The sequence below is a fragment of the Leptonychotes weddellii genome, chromosome 10, assembly GCF_054177405.1.
Source record: "Leptonychotes weddellii isolate Sample4059 chromosome 10, ASM5417740v2, whole genome shotgun sequence".
In the NCBI taxonomy this organism is placed as follows: Eukaryota; Metazoa; Chordata; class Mammalia; order Carnivora; family Phocidae; genus Leptonychotes; species Leptonychotes weddellii.
The window spans coordinates 30,770,170-30,796,136 of NC_138378.1; the positions used below are offsets into that span (position 1 = coordinate 30,770,170).

The window sequence follows — 25,967 nt, forward strand, 5'->3', positions numbered from 1 at the left end:
TTCTAGATCACTCACAGCAGGGACAAGTCATAAACACCCTCGAATATATGGTCAAAGAAGTAAGGGACTGCACAACCAACAGAGGTTGATTTTGACCTGGGAAAATTAAGTTAATTTCATTGCTAAAAATTCTGTCCAGGTGTATTTATAGCTTTCAACTTTCAAATACTTACTTAAGAATCTCATTTACTTTCCACTTAGAGAATTATAAGGTTCAGAGATAATGCTATTTTATTGACTTTTACTATTTAATAGATACTTGAAGGTAGTTTCCATAATATTTAGAAACGATATGTAGACAAAGGGCTATATACATTAGAAACTCCTCTTTACTTTCATTTTGAGAGATATTGCGAAAAATACAGAAAATCTAGGTCACCGACTCCTAACTTTTTCCAGAAGTCACAAGTTCAGTAACTGTAGTTGTTACCAATAATATGAAATGAATTATTAGTACTTTTTAGAATTCTGTGCCATCCCTTGAAAGACTTGGAATCACCTTAAAGTGTCACAGTATCAGGTTTAATAATCTTGATATGGATAAAGAGTAGGAAAATGAGACATTTCTGTTTTCAAAGATGGATATGGTTCTTTCATGTTTCTCCAGATCCCCGTTTCTGAGAAGAATTCTGGTTAGGTTTGGCAATGACATTCAGATTCTGATTGTATGCCTTCTGCATGTTTATTTTTACAGCATGCTGAATTGTAGAAATATGGTAGGATTCAGTTCTATTTCTTTGGCATTGAAACCTTGCTATTCAAGAAAATGTGTACTACGTTTTTGCTCGTGGAAATGTTACGACGATTTACAGTTTACAGACAATTTCCTTCGATAGTGTCTGGGAGAGGCACAGTGGAGGGCTTCACCTGGTCACTCTTTAACCCTGTGTCATTCAGGGCCTACCAAGGAACATATGGCATGTGGAAACTTAAGTCCTCTGTGGAAGGTTTAATAAAGGGACCCTTTGGAAGGTTTGGGCAGGTGTAGGGAACACAACCAGGTAGGTGCTGCAGAAAGACTTAGCATCGATGGGGAGCTGTTCTTGCTCTGAGTGGAGGCGCAAGAAGGCTATTTGGCAAGAGCTGTGTCCTTTTGTGGGGGGGACACAGTCAACTTGTTACGTGACTGAAGGGAGACAGTGGGGGAATAAATATGCCTACCTCACTCTTCCCATGCCCCCTGAACTTCTGGCTGGTATTGTCCATTAGCTGAATCCATGCAGAAGCCAAAGGGCTTAGGAAAGGAGGCAACGCTGCAGAAGCACGGCAAATGGGTTTGGGGAGGCAAATGACAGACGCTACCCACCTGCCATCCAGAGCAGAGGTGTCAGAGGTCAGGGCAGGGTGGAAAGCCTGGTTTGGGGGACAAAGAAGAGAAAATAGCTACAGTGATACTTAGACAATTAAAGTCAAATTGAAGGCAGGAATGTTCTAGACCACCACATGGCTGGTATCAGTATGATTTGTGGTGGACCCATAGAGAAACTTCCCCCCCCAAAAAAAAATTGTTGGTTCATTTGAAATGGATTGTGTTATCGGGATATGCATACAATGGGAAACTTGATGTGTTTATCTGAAGATCCCAAAGTGTAGGCCCTAGACAGCTGAGATAAAAGGGATTCATAAAGTCTGTCAATATGGAGTTGGATACCTAAGATATAATTCCTTCGCTTTTAATATTTTATGAAAATATTTTATTTAAAATGTCAGGTACCTAGGGGAAGAGACTAGGAGGAAATTAAGGTTATTAGCAGTAATTTTCCTTCAAAGAAGTCAATTTAACGGAATCATTAGCATCACTGAATGGAAATGAACAAGCTTTATTTTCCCATTTGTTCAACATGGCAGGAAGACTCGGAGATTTTCGGCTCCTTTATTTTCTCATTTTTGTGGCCGTGTTGTTTGAAAAGATGAAAAGACTGCTCTGTTTGGTTTGTGTACTTGTTTTGAATGAACAAGCAGTGAAACTTGATTAGAATCATGAAAATCATACTGCTGAAAGGAATATCAGGGTTCATCTCTTCTTATGTCCAAGTGTTATGGTGTAAGAAACTAAGGCATTAGCTCTTAGTGTTTGCTGCTGTGCGAATTCCCGGAGTTGGTGACTCTGAGGAGGTCATATCACTTTGCCAACCTGAAGGAATTGCACTACATTAGCTCATTTTTGCTATTCCCTTACAGACTCCGGAAGTCCCTGTTTGCAAGGGCTTGCTTGCCCGACCTATGCAGTTTTCATATATGAGAGGCAGAGCTGTGACATCTGGTCTACCACCCTGACCTGAAAATGCTTTTCTCTGGAGGTCTCTACATTGCTCATGACTCATCTCACTCTGTGTACTTTCTGTACAAGATAACTCTTCCACTTCTCCCATTTTTATAACCTATTTACTGATGACTCCTATATCCCTGACCTCTTGTCTGAGCTCCACTTACATCCCGTTGTCTGCTGGGTAGCCTTACATTCAAGTCCTATGGATACTCTCGGATCGGTGTGTCCAAAAGAGAAGTCCTCTCAACTTCACTCCAAATCCATGTCTCATCCTGGGTTCTAAATCTTCGTGAAACAAGCCACTGATCTGTTGAGTCTACTGAATGAATATCTTGCATTTCTGTCTGCTCCTGTCCATTCCTGTAGCCACCGCCTAAGAGTTGTTCACAACATTCTGTGCCTTGATTTTTTCCTCTGATGTTTCAATGAGCTTCCCTGTTGTTCTTTCTCATTCATTCCTCATTCATGTGTTCTACTGGCTCTTAAGTGAGTATCACGGTACTGTAACAGTAAGTGAGTTGCAGCTCTTGCCCTCAGGGGTTAACTGGAGGATGTAGATAAACAGCTACTTTATAAATTTATAAATTTACATCCCAGGGCACCTGGTGACTCCTGGGTTTCAGCTCCGGTCATGATCTCAGGGTTGTGGGATCAAGCCCCGAGTCCAGCTCTCTACTCAGTGTTGAGTCTGCTTGGCCCCTCCCCCTGCTTGCTCGCACGCACTCTCTTTAAATAAATAAAATCTTAAAAAAAATGAATTTACATTTCTGCCGCTTTACTCCATTCTCCTTACTCAGCTGAAGTAATTTGCACAAAACAAATCTTTTTATAGCATTACCTCTAAAATGCTTCAACAGCTCTCTATTGCTTTCAGGACTTAATTCTGTTTCCCTAATTTGCCAAATACAAGCCATTCCACGGCTGGACCGCAACAGTGAAGTTTTAATGCTTTTATTTGCGTCACCTATTTTAAGCTATATTAAAGTTCCAAGAACATAAGGTCCGTGGCCTCAGTGCCTTTGCTGACTTCGCACCCAACCCCCTTCTGCACCTGGCTGAATCCTACAGGCCTTTCTTTACACGTCCCCCGCAGCTGTCCTCTTCCCTGCAAAGCCCGCCTAGATTTCAACTCCAGGTTGGATGCCCCACCTCAGTCCTCCGGTTGCATGGTTTGCACATTTTAGCCACAGCATGACTTCCTTGGGGAAGGGAAGAATCTGGTGCATATAAGAAGACTAAATCAATGTCTCTTAAATGATTGAATAACTAAATGCCAGGATCACAGAGTCTGCAGATTGGGCAAATTAGGGAAGCAATCTGATGAATAAGCAGAAGAGGTGCCATGTTAAATAAATTGAAACCATCTGCAGACTTACTACAGCGGGAAGAAGTATTTCATGATTATTTACACTGGCCTCTGAGAAGTAGCACAGTGATCAGTTTGGAAAGATGATCAGTAATCTGAAAACTCTACGTTCATTAATTCTGCTAACAGAAGTTCTGATATGAATTAATAGTATACCAGAACCAGAGGAGACATTTCCCTGAAGATGGTTTTATCATTTATTCCTGCTAGGCACACTCTCACATTGTTTTTTCTACTTTACGAGTTAGATTTTATTCAAGTTATGCTTATTTTTCTTACAGTGTGTTAGATCTCCAAATCAGAGAAGCTTTTTGTAAATTTCAAACTTGGCTAGAAATTCACAGGAAAAAAGCATTGATTTAATCAGATTACTTTTATTAAGTGGGACTCTAGGTAATCTAAAATGCTTTGTATTTATTTTCTTGTAGCATTTTCTTTTCAAAATGGCTTGTGAATATTATCAGTGCCAGAGAGAGAGAGAGAGGGAGGGTGAGCAGGAGAGCTATTAATTAATTGAAGGAAAATATTCTGCTGAATGTTGTTTTATTTAAGAGAGCATCTTTTGTAGTTTCCAAATCAGGAGTTCCCAAGTTATTCGTGATGTCAGTTTGAATCATATGAAAATAGTGGCTCTGACGTTCTTAACCGTGCTGCCCTCCCCACCAAGCTTGGGGTGCCAGTTGTCTTTGGAGGTTTCTTCTTTATAATTGGCATCTTTTTGATTTAGCAAATTTCTTTAATTTTGTATTGAAAAAGTGCTGGTTAAGTATGTTAATTATTAGATATATCGTTCACATTTGAATGGGGACAGCAGGATTGCTGTATAGTTATTTGCAGCTGCTGAGAAAAGATTTCACAACAGCACTTTGAAAATACAGAGAGGGAATATTTCCTTTTTTTAGCCTTTTTGGACCTGTGAGGCCCTCTGAGAACCTTAAGACTGGCCTCATTCTGTCCATTTTTCATTCCCTTTGAAAGAATTTCAAAGTAAGTTAAAAGTTACTCTCCCGTCTGTCAGAAGTAGCATACAGAGATTTCTTGCACAGCTACCAGAGAGAAAGGAGGGACTTTGAAAGTGCAGATGATTTGGGTATTAATACCTCTCGTGAAAGCAACTGAGCTTGAAGCAGCTCTTCCACCCCTTCTATTACATGGTAGTTTTCATTTTCTCAGCTTGAATTGATAAATGTGGCAGCCCACCAGGTTTTACATCAAGGAGGAATCCACTCCTTGATTAAGAGCAACAAACGCGGTATAAAAACCTTCTGGAAATGTTGCACTTTTTACCGAACCTGGGCTCTCCCGGCTTTGTTGGAGAGGTGAAGGCATGCGTTACCTGAACGATATACCTCACAGCTAAACAGGGACTGTGATCTAGAATGTCTCAGGAAAAATTGCTGAAAGCAGCTGTTTGATTGCAGAAGGGGTATGATGCAAGGAACAGGGTGCTAGTGAATCAGTGCTTCCTACCCTCCCATAAGGTGTAAGACCATCAGAAGCAGCGTGCACGCACACACACACACACACACACACACACACACACGCGCGCGCGCGCGCGCGCAGTTAGAGACTCTAGGCTCTCAGGCCATGCCGTGGAGTGGGATATGTCAGAAGGCCCCCTGTAAAGAAATGGAGTCACTTCTTTGATAGTTTTGAGTCATTACCAGGTGGCTCTGTGATACTCATAATGTTGTGATTTCCCAGGACACTTTAAGCCCAGGCCCCAACTCCAGCGTCCTTTAGGCTTAGGCAGTGTGCCCTGGGCCTGACAAATGAATGCAACCCTATTTAATTCTCTCAGTGATTCTGCAGCTTAGGTGTAATTACCACCTCTGAGAACTGAGTGATTAAAGCATTTGCTCAAGGTCACGTGGTGGATCAGTGGTCCAGACAGGCCTCCAACTAAAGGCGACCTGCACCCATACAGTGACATCTGTGGTCAGCCACAACTGTGGGGGACACAGTTCTCCCCCCTGCCTTCCAGTCTGGTGAAACTGTGATTCTGGCTCAGGGTAGCAACGTGCCCACTTAAAAATACTGCCCTCCTTGGCCTCCTCTGCAGCCAGGACTGCTTACCCAGTTCTGGCCAGCAAGACATGGATGCACATCTTTGGGTGGGCTCTTCCTTCCTGATGTCTTCCTTTCCTTCCTGGAACCTGGACGAGATGCTTAGACTTGCAGATGCCATCTTGTGGCTGTGACAGAGCACGCACCAAGGGTGGCAAAACGGGAAGCAGAGGGTGTCGTTTCTCGATGACTTACTTGAGTGGCTTTAGCAGCTCTAAGCAACTTACCTATGAGTTTCTTGTTAACTGAGAAGAAGTGACTGATTAAGTCGCTTTGATGGGTGTTATAGACCAAATTGTGCCCCCTCCCCCCCCCCCCGCCAAAACTCATACATGGAAGCCCAAACCCCTGCTAACTCAGAATGTGACTATATTTGGAGACAAGGCCTTTGAAGAGGTAAGTTTAAAATGAGGCTATTTGGTTGGGACTTAATCCAATCTGACTGGTGTCCATATAAGAAGAGGCTATCAGGACGCGGGAGGGAAACCAGGGATGTGTGCGCACAGAGGAAAGGCCGTGTGAGGACACAGAGAAATGCGGACATCTTCATGCCGAGGAGACTTTCCAGAAAACAGCCCTGTCGGCATCTTGATTTTGGACTGGCAGCCTCCAGAACGAGGAGAAGAAACATGTCTTGTTAAAGCCGCCCAGTCTGTGGTAGTTTCTGTGGTGGCCTGGCAGACTAGGACAGAGGGGTTCCCTTTACATGTAGCTGTTGGCAGTCCGACTGACGGAACAAAATAATTTCAATGATATATTAGCTCTACTTTTTTTTTTTAAAGATTTTATTTATTATTTATTTGACAGAGAGAGACAGGCAGAGAGGGAACACAAGCAGGGGGAGTGGGAGAGGGAGAAGCAGGCTTCCCGCAGAGCAGAGAGCCCCATGCAGGGCTCCATCCCAGGACCCCGGGACCATGATCTGAGCCGAAGGCAGACGCTTAACGACTGAGCCACCCAGGCGCCCCAAGTTCTACTATTTTTTTAATGAATGTTGTCCTCACAGCACTTGTGACATTGTGCTTTGTTTACTTCCACTGTCCTGCCCCTACACACACACACACACGTGCATGCGCATGCGCACACACATGCACGCACACGCACACACATACATGCACACGCACACACACACTTGCACGCACACACACTCTGAGCTACAGTAGGCTGAAGTTGCCAATTTCTGTTTCCTCCTTCATAGCATAATATTTGCACATAGCAGGCATTTTATATTTGTTTGTAGAATAAATTATTGAAAAGAAGGTACAGTTGACCCTTGAGCAACACAGGGGTTAGAAGTGCCAACTGCCTGAGCAGTCGAAAATGTGCATATAATTTTGGCTCCCCAGAAACTTTACTAATAGCCCGTTGTTAACCAGAAGCCTTACTGATAACACTGATAGCTGATGAAGACATATTTTATATGTTAGCATTATATACTGTATTCTTACACGAAAGTAAGCTAGAGAAAAGAATATGTTATTAAGGAAATCATAAGGAAGAGAAAATACATTTACAGTCCTGTACTGTATCTATTGAAAAAAATCCACACATAAGTGGACCTGTGCAGTTCAAACCTTTTTTGTTCAAGGGTCAGCTAACTGTACTTGACAATACTTAGGAAAACAGAATGGTTAGAGTAATGATTAAAAAACCTGTATGCTCTTTTTTCATTGCAAAATAATAATTTGGGGATTTGAGCATATATTCCTAATTTCAAAAGGTGCTTTTGGCTTAAATTGGATTAGTTTGCAGGGGATTTGTTTTCCCTGAATTTTCACATCAATTTGTTTATAGGCAGGAATTTAGGTAAATCCTATATTGCCTCTAGTCAGTTCCTCTATTTTTTCTGTATTTTAACATTCTTCTTTAAGGAGTCTTAGAGTTGAAACATTTCATGTTAAATGAGCTTAAATCATTTCCCATAATTAGGAACTTGAATCACTGCCTAATTTACAATTTGATAAGTAATGTGTACTTATTAAATTTCACTGCTATCAATCTAAGTCCTGGGGTAAGTTTTTTTTAAAACAAAATAGAAAGGGTTTTGGTCCTCCTTTCTTTGCTTTTTAACTTCTAACTGACCTTTTAAGTAGTCAAGGAAATACTTTAATTTCTTTTTAGGCAGTTGGTGCTTTTCTAATATTCTTTTGTGTGAAGAATAAATTGTGTGGCCTTTCATGAGGTACAGTATAGTGTTGTGCTTGATTTGGTGCTTTTTAGACAGTATAGTGCTATGTTCTTAGTTAAACCAGACAGAAATTTGACAGCTGAGATATGATATATTTTCTTTAGAATATTCTACCCAGAACCTGACATAGGTACAATATTGAATGGGGTCAACGTAATAACATGTCTTGACTCCTTTTTGTATGTGCATGAAATTTCAGTGACTACATGAACTCATCTGAATGTATTTGAACACACTAATTTTGAGCCCTTCAACTCTTTCAAGCAATCATAACTCATTCGCACTATTTATTTTTTTAAAGATTTTATTTATTTATTTGACAGAGAGAGACAAAGTGAGAGAAGGAACACAAGTGGGGGGAGTGAGAGAGGGAAAAGCAGGCTTCTTGCTGAGCAGGGAGCCCAACACGGGGCTCAATCCCAGGACGCTGGGATCATGACCTGGGCCGAAGGCAGCCGCTTAACGACTGAGCTGCCTAGGCTCCCCTCATTCGCACTTTTTAAATTAGATTTGTGCAGTGGCTAACACACAGTATGCTCTTTTTTAAGAATTTATTTATTTGACAGAGAGAGACAGTGAGAGAGGGAACACAAGCAGGGGGAGTGGAGAGGGAGAAGCAGGTTTCCCACTGAGCAGGGAGCCCAATGCGGGGCTCAATCCCAGGACCCTGGGATCATGACCTGAGCTGAAAGCAGGCAGCTTAACAGTTGAGCCACCCAGGTGCCGTAACACACAGTAGGATCTTAAATGTGTCCTAAAATGAATTTGTAAAATCGGGACAATGATCATATGCTGTTATAATAGTTCTCTTTCTTATTTCATGGTTTTGTATGTCCTATTTTGGATTTGTATGCACTCTGCTGTTTCTAAAATTGGTAGCTAAGCAATGCATTTTTTAACATTAATTATCAAGTTTTGTCTTACTCTTAAATTTCTCGTGGTTACATGGGGCAGCACAGTGAGCATCTATCTACCTTGCAGACACCCACTTTTCTGGGTTGAAAATATATTGACCTTGACTATAACCTTGACATTTAGGAGCATTGACTAGACTGAATACATAAAGCCCAGTGTGATGGTAAATGCCTGTTCCTATAATGTTCTCAATTACACAACAAAAAGAATCCAGAAAAGTTGTCAGAAAACTCGAACATTTTATATAGGGATTGGCCTTGTACAGCACAGACTTACCCACAAGAAAGAGTTCATTTTCTAAAGAATCTTTTACCAAACTGAAGGTTAGGATTATGATCTTGAGGCTATGACTCTTTGGTTGTTATAATCACAACATCTGGAGGAATGTCTCTTTCTTCCTATGAACAAAATGGTATGTTTACACTTTTTTGGGGGACGGATGTTACAAAATGTGTCTGTTGCATGACTCATTTTATAGTATAAGAGGTGATTTGAATTAAATTATCTTTGAAATTTTTACCCTGTCTGCTTTACTCACTTAGACCATATGATTTTAACAGAAGAAAAAGTGATTATCTGAAACTCATTTTGTCTCCATTGAAAAGGATAGATTTTAGAGTTGAGGATTCCACACAGAAAAATACCTTTCCAAAGTTATTCTCTCTACAAAGTGTAGCATCAACGTATGGGAAGAAAACCAGCATTTTTCACGTACCTAGTAAAGGTCAGGCATTCCACCAGTTACTTCCATTTGGAGATAACTCATCAGGGGAGACAGTTTAACAACATGGTTTGTGTGTGTGTGTGTGTGTGTGTGTGTGTCTTGTGGGGCTCTAGCTTTGTCATTGACTAGCTGAGTATCATTCAGGCATGTTACTGAGATAGGTGGTGATCTCTCTATTCTGTAGATAAGGAAACTGAGGCCCATTTAAGTAAATTTCTTCAGGGCCACACAACTAGTGATGGGCAGTGCTTGAATCTAGAGCCAAACCCTGCTCATGATCCAACTTCCTGTCTCTCATTCCGAGTGGTCCCCTTTTCCAGGCTGTGTTTTTGCATAGCTACTGAGTTGATGGTTTCAACCAAGTAGGCTAGTTGCTTTCATGTTGAAGGAGCTCAGATTAGAGGTATGGTTATAAGAAGTAGGCTCGGAAAAGGAAATTGGGAGAGGGGACTTGTAGTTGGTCATTCCCCTAGCTAAGTGTCCTTGAGCAAGTCACCTGTCTCACTTTCCGTATCTCATAAATGAAGGACTTAGGCTTCTAGAACTTTCAGATTTACCCTTTGATCATCATGAAGTATTCCTCCTTGTCTCTAGTAAGACTTCTTGTGTTATAGTCTATTTGTTTTAATATAGCCAGTTCAGCTGTCTTTTCTTATTGTTTGAACCCATGGTGTTAACTTTTTCCCTTCTTCTGACCTATTTGTGTGTTTCTATTTAAAGTTTTTCTCTTTGTTGGGCAAGTATGGTTGATTATTGCTTTATTATTATTTTTATCATCATCATCATTACTATTTTTATTCATTCTGACAGTCTGCCATTTGACTGGAGTGTTAGTCCATTCCATTTAAAGGAGCTGTCAATATGGTTATATTCTGGAGGTAAAGTTTGAAGAGGTATATTACATTTGCATTTTGATTTTCTGTATCTTCTCAGTTTTCTAATTTAACTTCATGAAAAAAAATCTTGTATAGGTTGGATACTTACTAGTGTAGCTGGTTTGTTGAGTGGGTCACACTTAGTAAGACAAACAGAAAGTAGTTTTATTCTTTTCCCACCTCGACGTTGGATATTTTTGGCAGATTCCATAGCTTTTGAGTCATTATAAAGTATCAAAACAACCTAATTTTTGAATATTAGAGAAAAATGTGTTACAATATGAATCAGAACTTCCATTTTCCCATCCAGTGTAGAGCTCCTCCCCTTTTCCATCCTCAGGTCTGACCAGTGGCTTAGTGATCATCAGTGAGAAGGAAAGTTCATTTCTGGTTTAATTCTTCTCTCTGTTCTTCCTTCCACCAAGCGGGGGAGGGTGGTCTCTGGCTCCTCCAGAGTTGGCAGGGGGCAGAAAGGGGTGTTAAGACAGTTTTACTTGGCTGGTGGTGTTTCTTTTCATGGCCAGTTCATCCTCATACACAGCCTGATGTGGTTTTTTTTGGAGATCCCATGCAGGTTGATTGACACCATGCCATTCCTGGATGTGGGCAGTGTAACTTCTGCGTAATCATTTATGATCTTGGGCTCCTGTCTTCCAGTGGTATATCACTGCTGCGTCCCTGAGCCCTTGTCTGGGCAGCCTACTTGGGTGGAGATCTTTTAGGATCACTCAACTCTCACTACCCTCTGTGGTATCCATTTGGTCTATAGGAAAACTCATATGTCAGCACCATCAAACTCTTAAGTGTAGCCCATTTCCTCTTTTACTGAGCTTCTGTTGCCTCGCTGTGCTACTGAAGGTAGCATCGGCCGGGCTCCAGTGCTCCAGCCTCACACGTGCCCCTCAGAACAGGCTGTGCGTTTCTGCGCAGACGCAAACGTCCAGCCAGGGGATAGGATCTCAGCCTCCCTCCTTGCAGGTAGCTTCAGTGTGTGAGGGGTTGTTGTAGGCAGTTGGTATGAGCTGATAGACAGGGAAGGAAAGGGAACCACTCTTTGTTCCTGAGAATTCTCTCTGAAGACGTGTCTTCTGCAAGTTCCTCTCACGTGTAGACTTCGGGGGTCGACCTCAGGACCGGTTTGGGCACATGTTAGCACGTCCTGTGGTCACGTGCAGGGAACTCATCCCCTATTGTCTTTAGCACTGAGACTCTAGCTGAAAATCTGAAAAAGTAAGAGACTTCCTCTTCTACTTCTGTTTAAAAGAATTTAGAAATGATTGGCTCTGTAGCAAAATGCACAGATAAGTGTTATACTTTCAGCTACATTTATAACTTGTGAACTACCACACTTTATAATCTTCTCCCTTCACAGTAATGAGAAATACTAAGTATAAAATAAATGCTTAATGAATTTACTCATGATGACTGCAGGATATTGGTCTCTGGGGAAAGTAAGGATGACCAATATGATAAAAGGAATGAGGTTTCTAATCTGTAATACTCTTTGCTAATTTGGCTAAACAGTTGGTCACTTAAGTGGAACAAATATAATTCAAAACTATTGTTACCTTTTGGTTTTGTTGATGGTTTCCTTTGCTGTGCAAAAGCTTTTTATTTTGGTGTAGTCCCAATGGTTTATTTTTGCTTTTGTTCTCCTGGCTTGAGGGGACATATCCATAAATATGTTGCTAAGGGTGATGTTTAACAGATTACTGCCTATGTTTGCTTTCAGGAGTTTTATGGTTTCAGGTCTCATACTTAAGTCTTTTAATCCATTTTGAGTTTATTTTTTGGTATGGTTAAGAATGTGGTCCAGTTTTATTCTTTTGCTTGTAGTTGTCCAGTTTTCCCAACACCATTTATTGAAAAGACTGTCTTTCCCCATTGTATATTTTTACCTCCTTTGTCATAGATTAATTAACCGTATGTGTGTGGGTTTATTTCTGGGCTATTTTGTTCCATTGATCAATGTGTTTGTTTTTGTGCCAGTACCATACTGTTTTGATTACTAAGGCTTTGTACTACATCATGAAACCTGGGATTGTGACACCTCCAACTTTGTTCTTCTTTCTGAAGATTATTTTGGCTGTTTGAGGTCTTCTGTGGTTCCATACAAATTTTAGGATTAGTTTTGTGAAAAATGCTATCAGTATTTTAATAGGAGTTGCATTGAATCTGTAGATTGCTTTGGGTAGTATGGATATTTTGATGATATTAATTCTTCCAGTCTATGAGCATGGTATACCTTTCCATTTGTTTGTGTTGTCTTCAATTTCTTTCATCAGTGTCCTATAGTTAGTTGCTCAGGTTGACCAAAGCAGATGAAACCTGAAACTGAGTTGACAGGCACCTCTGGTGGAAATCTCTAAACAGTTTAGATCATATATATATTTATATATTTTATATATACTATATGAGTGTATTATACATATGTATATGTAATATGTGTATATGTATGTAAGTCTGTGTGTGTAGGTGAATATGTTTATTTAATGAATATGTATATACACACATAAATATATGTATTATTTATAGTCCTGATACAGCTGTCAAAGAAAGCAATGACATGATGGAGTTACCTCAAATATATTTTAAGAGCTGGCAAAGAATGAATAGCTAGCAGAGATAAAGAAGAAAGATTTGGAACAAGATACAGGTGATTTTCCTAATTTTTAGAGCAGATATAGATGGATATAAAATGTATTTGTCAGTTTACTGATTAGCTTATCTTAAAGTAGAAAATAATCTTAAAACATTTAATATGCTTTTGTACTAGAGTCTATAGGTGACGATATGATAAGCAGTCATCTTAAAGGTATAGATTTAATTTTGACTGGAATTAATTACCCATATGTTTTCAAAATATATTAACATCTATCATTTATTATACAATAGTAGTTTATTGAATATCAAGGTCTAAAAAGGAGGTAGTGTCTAATGCTTAAAAAATAACCTTGGAGCTTACAAAAGTAATACATGATCATGCTAAAAATATCGGAGAATAACTGACAAGCACGAAGAAGGCAGCAAGTGCTCTTAATCTCATCATAAACAGATAACGATTATGGGCCAGAAGGAGAAACACCAGATTGCTTTTTGTTTATTGATACATTTTTTTCCACAAGTTATAAAAAATGGTCCTTTCATGGTAGAACTTCCTTTGATCTATATTTAATCAGCTCACTTACTTTTTCTGTTAAAGACTAATAAGAATTCCGTTTCATGGCAAGACTTTATATGTGGGAAGCTATACCAAGACTGTGTCCAATATAATCAGAAATCTGCTAAATATAACTTTCAAACTTTATTTGTAGAGTAGATTTTGATGTAATTTTCTGAGCCTTAGTCAGTTGTTAAGAATTACTTTAAGATGCAGAAAAAGAAATAAGGAAAATGAGCTGGTGCATAAGAAAAGAAGTATTTTAACATTTACGCCTGTTTTTAGTTCTAGCATTGGAACTGCTTATGGCAGTTAATCTAAGGTGGACCTCAATATTTCATTTTGTAAATGGGGCAGTTATCTGTCTGATTGTGGGGTCAAATGCAAGGGGGAATATAAATGCTTTTGGCCTATTTTTGGGGGGTATACTTTAAATAAGATAAACATTCATGAAGGAATCCTAATTTGATAGAAAGCTTGGAGTTTTAGACAGATATTTAAAAGAAGTTGTGTACAGAGTTCTACTTTAATTATTACGAGACACTGTCTTTGTAAGCGTACTTCATTATCCTGTTTCTTTCATTGTGAAGCTTGTCTTTAAAATCATTAGCCTTTGATGATGAGTGAATACTTTAAAAAATAACTTTACAGAAGAAAAACTGTGAGTGCTATGGAGTTATTTAATTGAGAATACTGTTTTGTTGTTGTTGTTCTGTATCGGGAAAGAATTAAAAGGGGGTAGCTTAAAAAAAAAAAAAGAGTATGTTTATCTTCTTAAAGACAGTTCAGCCATTATTTGGAAAAAGATTCAGTGTCTTTATACTAAGTCATGATTTTTTCCCCAAAGATCTCTATATGGAAAAAATTTAAAATATAAATAACTAATCTATAGTTATAGCAAGGGGGAGGAAGAAATGGAAAGGTGCTTTATCACATAATAACTATCTCAGTTCAAGTTTTTTTTTAAATGGGTATTGGCTAGCTGTCCTGATAGAAATCATGACTTGCAAAATACTCCATATTGTTTAAAAATCAGTGGAAATGTTAAGCTGAAATGGCAGAACAAAGAAGCTCATGTTTAGGCTAATACACTGCAGTTCACTTTTCCATCAGGCACATACATCATAGACTGCACATATTGTGTAAAAATAATTGCCAAATGTTTCGGGGGTGGTGAGTCTATTTCTTCTCCATCAGAATTTATGAAGTTGTTAAATTGGAGTCATAACAGTTTATTTCATTAAGATGTTTACTGGATAAATATTTTCAGTAAATTTTCATCACCTTCAAGGAGGAATTATTTATTCAATGAAGTGTTAGGAGGCTATCACAAAAGGCACCCTTTTTTTTTTTTTTTTTTAAATTCTTTCTGCAGTAGAGTTTTTTCCCCTTTTCGTTCAAGTGAGTCTATTATTTTAACTGCTTCAATGGATCTGATATGTTGTATGCATAGAAACAGTAGGTTTTATTTGTAAGCCCACCTGCCAACCAGTCTCTAAGCTCTTGGGGCCGCGCGATCCATAAACGGGGCATGGAAAGTATGGTGCGTGTGTGTACCCCAGGTGGGGTGGGTGCAGAGCTATTGATTTCTGAAACTGGAGCCATAGACTCATGGGTTTATTTTGCATCATTTCTAGGTCATATAAGTACATAGTGGCTTGCTTTTAATATGCTGTAGGTATGTAGACATTCTGTTACTCCTTACAGTTCTAAGATGAGCTAGAGAAGGTCACTATCTGTGTCATGCCAGACCCCGTCTGATTTCTGACATGGACAAGAAGTAATTGTGCTTGAGGTTACAGTGAACCCTCACTCTGCGGATTGTTTTCGAGGCCATAAATGAAAGGTTCTTGTGACTGTTACCTCCACTAATGTGTACAAGTTATAAACAATATTTTAGTAAATACCAAAGAGAAGAAGCAGCATGGTCTAGTAGAAAAGCAAGAGCTGACCTTTTTGGGTTTTGAATACCAACTGTGCCTTTTATTAGATACGTGACCTTACGTGAGCTCCTTAGGTCCCTCTGAATTTGTCCCCATCTAAAAGGGAAGTAACTAACTGTGTGTGTGTGTGTGTGTGTGTCTGTGAAGATTATGAAATCCTGCATGCAAAGTGCCTAACACATCGCCTGGCTTATAAGAGCTACTTCTTAAATGTAGGCCATTGACAATTTCTCTAGAAATTTGACATTTCTCTAAACATTTGACAAATATGTCATGTTGGGTCAGTTGAACAGTACATACAACTCATTGTATTTGTAGAAATGCGTACAGATTTTTTTTAATAAGGATTGCATACTTTTCATAAACTTGGAAAAGTGATCTGTATGTTGTTTTGCTCATTCATTCATTCAGCATTTTTCAGTACTTGTTACAGGTCAGCTTTCCTCAGCTCTAGGAATTTATGTTTTATCAGGAGAGATCAATATCTAAGGGAGAAATGACTAGAATTTTAAATTCCACAGAAGGTGCATTGCGAAGGCCCTGTGGAAGCACAGAGTAGGGTCATTTGGACCAGGACATGGGACAGCCCTTAAGCCCTCAAGATGTATCCTCCTATTCTTGTTTTCGGTTTTTTAGAGACGTTTCATTTCTGGCATTGAATTTAGCCATACTTATAAATATTTCCTTTTCTTTGTTGAGACGTGCAGATTTTGAAGTTAGTCTTAAGGTGGAAGATTTTCCATTTCTCAATCAGTGGAATAGATTGCTCTCTTTTTGGCAGCATTGTCTTTTGTATTCCTAACATGGGAGTGTGGTGGTCCATAGGAGGGCACCGTGTGGCTTGGTAGAATGACATGGCCTGTTGTTTGCTGATGGCTTTCCTCATGACTGCTCACCCTCAAGCTCGTTGGCCTTTTAGTGAGAGGCATGCTCATGATGAGTGGAAACTGTTGATGAGTCAGCGAGAGTTATGTGACTGTGTTATCGGATAGTTATGTGGAACATCAGTCAGTGGAAATAGGAGCAGCTTTAAGAACACAGCCGTGTTGGGAGGTAAATCAGATCTGGTGTTAGAATGTTTTTGGTTGTGAATTATGGAAAACAGGAACTTGAACGAGCAGAGGTTTGTCACTCCTAACATGAACCTAAGCAATTTTGGGGCGGGGGGGTGTGTGGTATGTAGCATCTCAGCAATGCCACCAGAGAACCAGGTTCTTTCTTTCTTTCTACTCTTTTTTTTGTCTGCCTTTTGTTCTCATGGTTGTGAGATGGCTCTACACCTCCCAGTAGCTTTTCCCAAGAAAGAGCGAAGGGACTGTGTTCATATAATGAGAACACACTTTCTCAGAGCCCGTCCTCTTGTATCTCATTGGTCTGACCTGCATCCCATGGCTTACCCCTAGCTGCAAGGGAGTCTGGGGAACAAACCATTTTAGCCTGGCTTATTGCCACCTACAAGCAAATCAAGGTTATGTGTGTTGGTTAGACAAACAGCCATGACTCCTCTATCTGAGGATTTGATTTGATTTGATTTGATTTGATTTTAGTCATTTCTAATGACCTTAAGTCATGATTTGGTGAGCATTAATTGCCACCTCGTTAATGCATTTATTTGACAAATATTTATTAAATGCACAATTAAATGCCATTCCTAATTTAATAAAATATGAAAAATATCTGAGTATGGATGTAAGCTAATGGCAGTTTCTTTTAGCTTATGTAGTAAACCACTGGAACTGTGATTTTCAAAATTTTTTTTTATTTTTTAAGATTTTATTTTTATTTATTTGACAGAGAGATAGAGAGTACAAGCAGGGAGAGCAGCAGGCAGAGGGAGAGGGAGAAGCAGGCTCCCCGCTGAGCAAGGAGCCCGATGTGGGGCTTGATTCCAGGACTCTGGGATCATGACCTGAGCCGAAGGCAGTTGCTTAACCAACTGAGCCACCCAGGTGCCCCTGGAACTGTGATTTTCAAATTGAAAACAAGTGAATTTTGTTTAGCTGACCTCCATCATGCAACTCGTTCATAATTATTACCCACATACTCCCCTTCTCTAACCCTTGATCCTTTTGCCAATATATTTGGAAAGCTGCCTTGTAAGTCTGAGTTGTTCTGGTTTTCCCATAATACTCCCTTTTCCAGCTTTTATATGCTTATCCATTAAGTCAGACAAATTTCCTTTTCAGAATTTGGCATTGTTTCTTTATTGGAAAGGAAACATTGTTTTAGGCCAGGAAAACTTGAAAAAGAAAATAGAAAACCATCAGCTACTTTAAAAAAAAAGATCAAATCTCATGTTAGGATTTAATGTTGGTCTTGTGCTGTTCTGTTTAGAGGGAACCAAGGTTGGTTCTTGCCCCTGGTTTATCTTTGAAGAAGTCTTGGCAAAGCTTTACACATGCTCTTTCCCCAAACCATGACATAAATCCCGCTTTTTAATTTATGTCCAGTGTCAGATTTCCAATAGTGGTGTCTGGCAGGGTCAGTAAATCAAATTCTGAGGCTGTGAGGATGATTTTACTTGGTATGTGACTTCCCCTGCTTATTGTGAAAGCTGGGCACTAGCCTCATATGACCCCTCCCAGTCTCTTTCAAATTCTAGCCAAATTAGTGGTATTATCTAGAGAGTGCCCATCTTTTGGCTGTCCCCCAGTGACAGATCACTCTGCTACGTAAGTGGGTTGCAGATCTGATAGTTTATATCTGTGATCCCAAAGTTTGCACCAATAAAGTCTCTCTCTCTCTCTCTTTTTAAATATTTATTTATTTATTTTTAGAGCGAGTGCAGGGGGGAGGAGCAGAGGGAGTGGGAGAGAGAGAAACTCAAGAAGACTTTGCGCTGAGCGCTCCATGTGGGGTTCAATCTCACAACCCTGAGACCACGACCTGAGCTGAACCAAGAGTGGGATGCTTAACCAACCAAGACACCCAGGTGCTCCACCCGCCCTTTTAATGATCCCCTCTTGGATCTCTTACTTAGAAAGATTTTAGTTCAGGGAATAGATCACATTGATATTAATTATAAGTCATCCATTTCCCTACTTTTAGGAATCAAAGGCACATTTAACGACCAACAATATCTGACAGTCATGAGAAAAGCAGTGTTTCTGTGTTTCTATCACTTAATTTAAAGCAGACATACTTGGAATAATAAAAAAAAAACGAGGAAGGTAGGTATTGTTATTCGGCAATTGAAATATTGAAAAGAGCTTCAAGGCCATTATCACTTCCTTTATAAAACCATAACTGTAGGCTGTGTATTTTTTCTAGTGTGATGTTTCATTTTAAAATTTTTTGCTTATTTCCCTAGTTATTTCTCCTTTGTGTTGAAGGGTGTTTGGAAAACAGGAAGGTTGTGATATTTATGATCTGTGCATTTTTCTCTCTCTCTTTTTCACACACAACTTTCATTGGATGACCATCTTTTAAGTTTTTGTTATGGAAAAATTTAAATATAACCGAAAAGCAGAGCAGACACTATAATGACCTTTCATGCATCCTTCATTAAGCTACAACAAATTCACGGACACTTGTTCCATCTGTTACCTCTCCTTGTCCACAACCCTGACTGGATTGTTTCAAAGCAAATTCTAGATATCTTCTTATTTCTGGATGGCCCGTTATAAACTGAAGATCTATGAAGAGCTGCATACCTGTTGTTAGTGGGCCATTGATTATGATTTGGCTCAGCGTGTGCATGTTGAACTGTGTTTCTGAATCAGCCATCAGTTTGTCTTGGCTTTTTGGTCATTGTCGTTAGCCGAATTTACCGGCACCTGTAATTTCAGAAAATAGAATGGACCGCTGTTACCCTAACTGTAGGGTGTTGGCTGTGAGAGAGCCAAAGTCATGCATGCTGGCTCTGAAGTGGAGAGAAGCAGGAGAGACAAGGCCCCTGATGCTGGCTGACTTTGGGGAGTCCATGCAGGGAATTGGTGTTGCTTTGAAGGAGAGAAGTTCTGGAGCTAAGTGTGACCAAGATGCTTGTACTCAGGAAGGGGCTGTGCAGGTGTGGCTGGGGTTGCAGGATTCACATGCCTTTCAGTAAGGTGCTGGGAGAATTTCTTCCTTTACATTTACTTTAGGGTTAGAGATGGATTTTATTGTCAGAAAAGAAGGTGGCAGCTGAAGGAAGCACAAGCTAATCTAGGGAGTCCCCATCTGATCTGTGTGTGTGTGTGTGTGTGTATGTGTGAGATTCCATTTATTCCGGAGTGGGATCTCCATGAATTAATGCATTGGTAGTAATTTCAAATTCTTGGAGCTCTTTCGAGTTAGAAATTGTGGTCCTTGTTTTTCAATCTACACATCATTATCCCTGCTGGAAGTTAAATTACTTTACACATGGAATCTAACATATCAGGGTCAGAGTCACGATTACAGTCTTTTTTTCTTTTTTTTTAAGATTTTATTTATTTATTTGACTCAGAGAGAGAGAGAGAGCGAGAGAGGGAACACAAGCATGGGGAGTGGGAGAGGGAGAAGCAGGCTTCCTGTTGAGCAGGGAGCCCGATGCAGAGCTCGATCCCAGAACCCTGGGATCATGACCTGAGCTGAAGGAAGACACTTAACGACTGAGCCACCCAGGCGCCCCCACAATTACACTCCGTGGACAGTATTCCATGGGCTGTTTTAATTAGATTTGGTAGAAACAGTTTATAGGAGTCGATGATTAACTTATATTAAACTATAAACCATTTCCTTATTTGGGCTTGAGTATATAAAGTTAAAATATTAGAATAATTTAATGTATGCCAACAAGTAATTTTGAAAGGAAAAGTCATATTTAGTATTTATTAGGGACTAGCAGATTTCGATGTCAATTATTTATTGAAAACAATAAATGTGAAATAAAATCAGAGAGATCTTATTTTGATTCATTTTCCTTTATATATTTTTCTTGATCCAGAAGTCTTAGCCAAGAAAAATCGAGCCCGTAAATATGGCTTATTAGCTAGGACAATTAAAAAATATACAATAGGAGGTAACAGCTGCTTATAGTTTTGTTACCTTCTGTTACCTACACAGGCTCTTACAACTTCTTTACCTCATTTCCCCCCTGGAAAAATAGAAACAGGAGTGGAATTTTATTCATTTACTTCATGGAATAAAAGTATTGAGTATATGTCATTGGGATAAGTAAATGCTTCAGTTCTAATTTTGAAAAATTCCTGTTTATTTTGATCTGTTTCCATTTGATTTTGTTCATTTGCTCCTTATAAATCAAATCATTGGAATCAAAATCTTTACTGAGATGGAAACAAAGAAATATTTTAAGTCTAACTTCAGAAATTTCTATTTGTTTGATATTATAAATGAAACCATACCATGAGAAAATGAGAGTGCTATGGTCTTCAAAGCTCACCTTCGCTACTTTCTGTTATTAGTTGGATAATCTTTCTTCTTTTCCACGCCTATAGGAAAAGACATTACGGAATCCTGAAACGTGATCTTCCTTAAAAAGGTAGGTGTATGTGCTTTTTAAAATTAATTTGTGATGTTTTAAAAAATTTTATCTTGAGTAAATTACAACCCGAGACTACTTAATCAAGAAGCAATTTTTATGCTGCTAATGCATGCCATTGTGCATTGAATTAAAACCTCAGATTCAGCTTCCTAAATTCAATACTGAATTTCCCAGTCTTTTTAAAGCATATCTATTTTGAGCGAATTGTTGATGTCTATAACAGTCAGTGCATGTGAAGTGTAATAAGTGAATGTCTCTCATTTTAAAAATTGAAAGAGATTAATTTCCGCCTATCTTGGCGAAATATATTCCTCTTTTTTCAGTGGGTGACTTCATTCTAGAAAGCCCAGGGAGCTTAGAAGAATAAAATGGTCTATGGCTCAAGTTGTGCTATCTCATGTTTTTTTCTATGAGATTTCTTTTTCAGAGCGTGGACTGTGGTTTGCATGATACTTTGTTAGACCTTGCTCTTCTTTGAAGCTAGAATGATAATTGGGCTTAACTGCAGCATAAATAATTTACATTATGCATCTTGATACTTTGCAGCTGTAACCAAGTTGTGGGCATTCTTAGGTTTATGGAGCCTCCTGTAATCTGTAGAGTCTCTGAGAGGTTTCTAGATTTCATGGACTGAGCTCTGAGCCTAGTGGTTGCTGTTGTTTTCATCCAATACCTTTTACTCTCTAATGTGGACCAACATCAGCCGGCCCTCCTGTTCTAAAAGGTGTGCTCGGGGACTTTGATTCTGAGGAGAGCGGTGGGTCCCAAGAGGTCCTTGAACACATGAGTGTTATGGTGGGGCCTGATGGGGCTGTCACCCCAAAACACAGGATCTCCTCAGAGATTTTAGGATGTTTCAAGATCACAGAGGTCAAACCTGACATTGCCATTCTATTTTCCCTTCAGTTTCCTCCCAAATTATAAGATTTTAGCTGTTCAGTCATTTCTGGGCAGAGAGGTTATGGTGTAGAAACATTTTCCCCATTTTATAATCAAGATTTTATTTATTTGAGAGAGAGAGAGAGCCCACACGAGCAGGGGGGAGGGGTAGACGGAGAGGGAGAACAGACTCCCTGTTGAGCAGGGAGCCCGATGTGGGACTTGATCCCAGGACCCTGAGATCATGACCTGAGCTGAAGGCAGACGCTTAACTGACTGAGCCACCCAGGTGCCCCTATAATCAAGATTTTTAATATTGATGGGGTCTTTCTTCATCCTTCCATCCATTTCACAAAAGTGACTTTTCACCTCCAGCTTAAAATGAACTTGTCCAGAACATGGCCAGCTCCAGCCTGGGAACCGCTCAGTAAACACTTGCTTTAATTTTTTCCCTCACATTATTTCTTCAGATTTTGGCTTTCAAGTTGACACAGAGAAACAAGTTAATCACAGGGAGTGAGTATACTTTCTGACAAAGTGATGATAGGAAGAGAGCTGATGAACATCATCTACCTGTTGAGTTGTAACAGTACACTTTTAGGAAATCCAGATTGTTGGACCTTGATCTTTTTTGAAGTTAGCATGATAATTGGGCTTAACTACAGCATAAATAATCTATATTATACATCTGCTACCAGATATATATTGAAAAAATTTGACTTCCAAGCGTTGGAAAGGTGCTTTTTCTTTCTCCAATACCAATCCAAATCCCCTCTTGTGAACCAAGACCCTCATTTGTGTAATATATCATCACAGATCTGCTGGCTACTTAGGATGATGCATCTTTAGAAGAGGGCTCCTAACCTGTGTGGTTCATAGAGCCCAGGAGGCTGGGGGATATTGTAAGACGTGCTGGAATCCATGGCAATATCAAGGATTGCTCACATATTAAATCTATACTGTCTCCCCTGTTTATGGATATTTGACAACTCTATATAGCTGCTACTGTTTTGAGGAAATATGCATGAATATAAAGTATTACTTAAGAGAAGCTTTTTACTATAATGGATTTTCTTAATAGGAGTTCAAGAGCCACTACTATACATGGTTAATAACTTGTTTTGACATTAAAATGGGTCACCATAATCAGAGACATTGAGAACTGTTGTTTTAGAACATAGTGAAGGCATCTAAATTAGGTTAGGATTGAGCCCAGGATCTAACCACAAATGTTCTTCAATAGTTATGGGAAAGAAATACCCACTTTTTTTTTTTTTTTTAATATTAGATCAGGTTATTTGAGGCAATGGATTGGTTAGACACCACCAGAAAGGCTAGTCTTGCACTTTCCATGCCATAGCCAGAAGCCACATGTTGCTGTTTAAATGTAAATTTTAATTGAGAAAATTAAAAATTGAGTTCATCATTCACAGTAGCCATGGTTTAAGTGCTTAATGGCCACATGTGGCAAGAGGCTATATCCTGGACAGCACATAGATAGAACATTTCCATGATCACAGAAAGTTTTTTAGACTCTGCTGGATACGATTGTCTATACTTTTAGTAGCTTTGCCCCTGAGGTCCTGGCATTGGATGGAGAAGACAGAGCCTGGTTTGCCTCATAGAATCGTGGAGAACTTTATGGACACGAGTTCCCTTATGCATGAGTGGAAACGAAAATTGTTTTCCCCATAATCTTTTTCCAGTTCTCTCTCTCATGACAGCCCCCATCCCGTGACCGGTGGCATTTGATTTGTTAATGTTTTATTGTGTCTTCGGTAGACCTTTGTCACCATTTGGGCTGCCTGCCATCTGAATCCTTTCCCTAAATTTGGGGGAATCCGTCATTGTATGAAGGCGGGTGGGTTGAGAGTGCCCTGTTCCTCTTCATTTCCCAAAGAAAAACGCCCACATTTGTGTTTTTCCTGACTTGTGCCAGCTATCAGGAGCACTTAAGGTCTGGCAAGCGTGGCACTGTGCCTTGGGAGTGATAACTCAGAGGGGCAGACGGTGCTTTAGAATTCCGCCCATTACTGGTACAAGCAGCGGCTTTGGTGGCTGTGGACAGAGCCAGCCGGAGTGACCGGGACCTGTGGCTTTGGTGGTATGTAGTTCGGCTGTGGTGAACAAAAGAGAAATACTAAGGAAAACAGCTTTTCTGCGTATGTAAGTAGCCGAGAGTAGCTTCACCTTTTCCACCTGACATCCTCCTCTACATGGAATCATAACAACAGTATAACAAAAGAAAATCAAGAGAACGAGAAATCAGCGATTCCTTAAATTGGCCATAACACAAGTAAGATATTCGATACTCTTTTATGGAAAGAAACACTTTCATTACTGGTAAGTAGAAGGCTGCATATTTAAGAATTATGGACACCCTCCTTTGGATTAGTAAAGGGACAACTCTTTTCCTTTTTTTATTTTTTGGTAGAGATTGGTGTTTTTTTTTTTTTTTTGAAAGATTTTATTTATTTATTTGAGACAGAATGAGAGAGAGAGAGAGCACGTGAGAGGGGGGAGGGTCAGAGGGAGAAGCAGGCTCCCTGCCGAGCAGGAAGCCCGATGCGGGACTCGATCCAGGGACTCCAGGATCATGACCTGAGCCGAAGGCAGTCGCTTAACCAACTGAGCCACCCAGGCGCCCGGTAGAGATTGGTGTTTATAATTCTGTTTCTTCCTGAGAACCTACTTGAAACCGTTGCCTGTGAACAATCATAACAGTTTTGCTTCTTGCCCCCTGGGTCGATTGGCCTGTTTTACTTGTTTTCCAGAATAAGAAGGCTGTGGCACGTTGTTGTACATTGTGCTGGAGCATGTAGTCTGTTCTTCTGGGTGCTGCTTCCCCACTTCCATGCACACAGCATTCTGTGAGACCATCTCTGTCATCCTGGGCAAGGCTTCTAAGAAACCCCATGCTCTGTCTTCCTTCTTCCTCTGCTTGGATCTAGATGACCATGAACCATAGTGGATGTTGGGGAGACAGGATTGAAAAAACTGGGTCTATATGGCCACCTGAAAGAGGGCTCTTCCCCAACCAGGAAGACCCACATATTCTTCAAAGAACATCTTTTTTTTTTTTTTTGTAAGTTTTTATTTATTTAAGTTATCTGTATATCCAGTGTGGGGCTCGAACTCAGGACCCCGAGATCAAGAGTTGCGTGCTCTTCCAACTGAGCCAGCCAGGTGTCTCTTGAATAGAAATCAATGGCAATATTTGCAGTCTTTCTCAGTAATAACTCTATGCAATAGAAGAGGGAGCATAAATTACATGAACATGATGGAGAGAGAGAGAGAGAGAAAGAGGGAGAGAGAAAATTAAACTTCTGTTGTGTTGAGCCTTTATGCATTTTTGGATCTATTTGTTACAAAAGCTGATATTACTCATAGTACACCCTCATTCAGCACATAAATCTCATCAGTTATTACCTGGCAATTCTGTTTTTAGTTACCCTTTATCTGGAACCTACTGCTACCACTGTTAGCATGGGTTCTATGTGTAGTCACAATGAGGCTGTGGAAGAAGCTAGGCACATGTTTTCCTATATTGCCTCATCCTCAGGTAGGACCTCAGATAGACCTCAGAGCTAGAGGGGAGCTTGATGCCTCCTTGGAGAAACAGTTTGCCAGTTTTGTAAAATGTAGATGCAGCATTTTGAGTGACTTCTTAGCCGTGAAGTTTGTGGTGCATGAGTGTCCAAGTTCACTGACTAAGTTTAGGTTCATAAATGTGTGGAAAATCTTTGACAGTCTTATTAGAAAGCATTTTCCAGGCTGAAGGGTTTCATGTAGGCTGTAGAGGAAGACAGTGAAGGTGGAAAGGATGCTATGAAATTATCTTAGATTAAAACAGCAGAAGAAAGCATGTGATGTTCATTCAAAAGTCTCAAATATGGTGGTTCAAGAGATTATCCATTTTATGTTTGGCATCATGTGTGAATGATTGGTTGTCAGAGATGAGGTATAAGGGGCTTAATGTTTCTGCTTTGTAGTTTACTGTGTATTAGCTAATAATATTTTCCTCTTCTAAAATGTGGAAATAGCAACTGTGTACTTGTGAGGTTATTAATAGAGGTTTTATTCATGCTAATATATTTGAAATGTTTTGAGTCCT

The 25,967-nt window shown here is 39.7% G+C and overlaps 1 protein-coding gene across 1 annotated transcript in view; it reads left to right on the forward strand.

Moving 5' to 3' along the window:
• Window positions 1-25,967, forward strand: part of PLCB4 (phospholipase C beta 4) — a 386,685-nt gene that overhangs the window by 4,831 nt on the left and 355,887 nt on the right. Inside the window, exon 2 of the mRNA XM_081832290.1 lies at window positions 20,928-20,971. The gene's annotated coding sequence lies outside the window, so the exon portion shown is untranslated. The remainder of the gene's footprint in view (window positions 1-20,927; window positions 20,972-25,967) is intronic.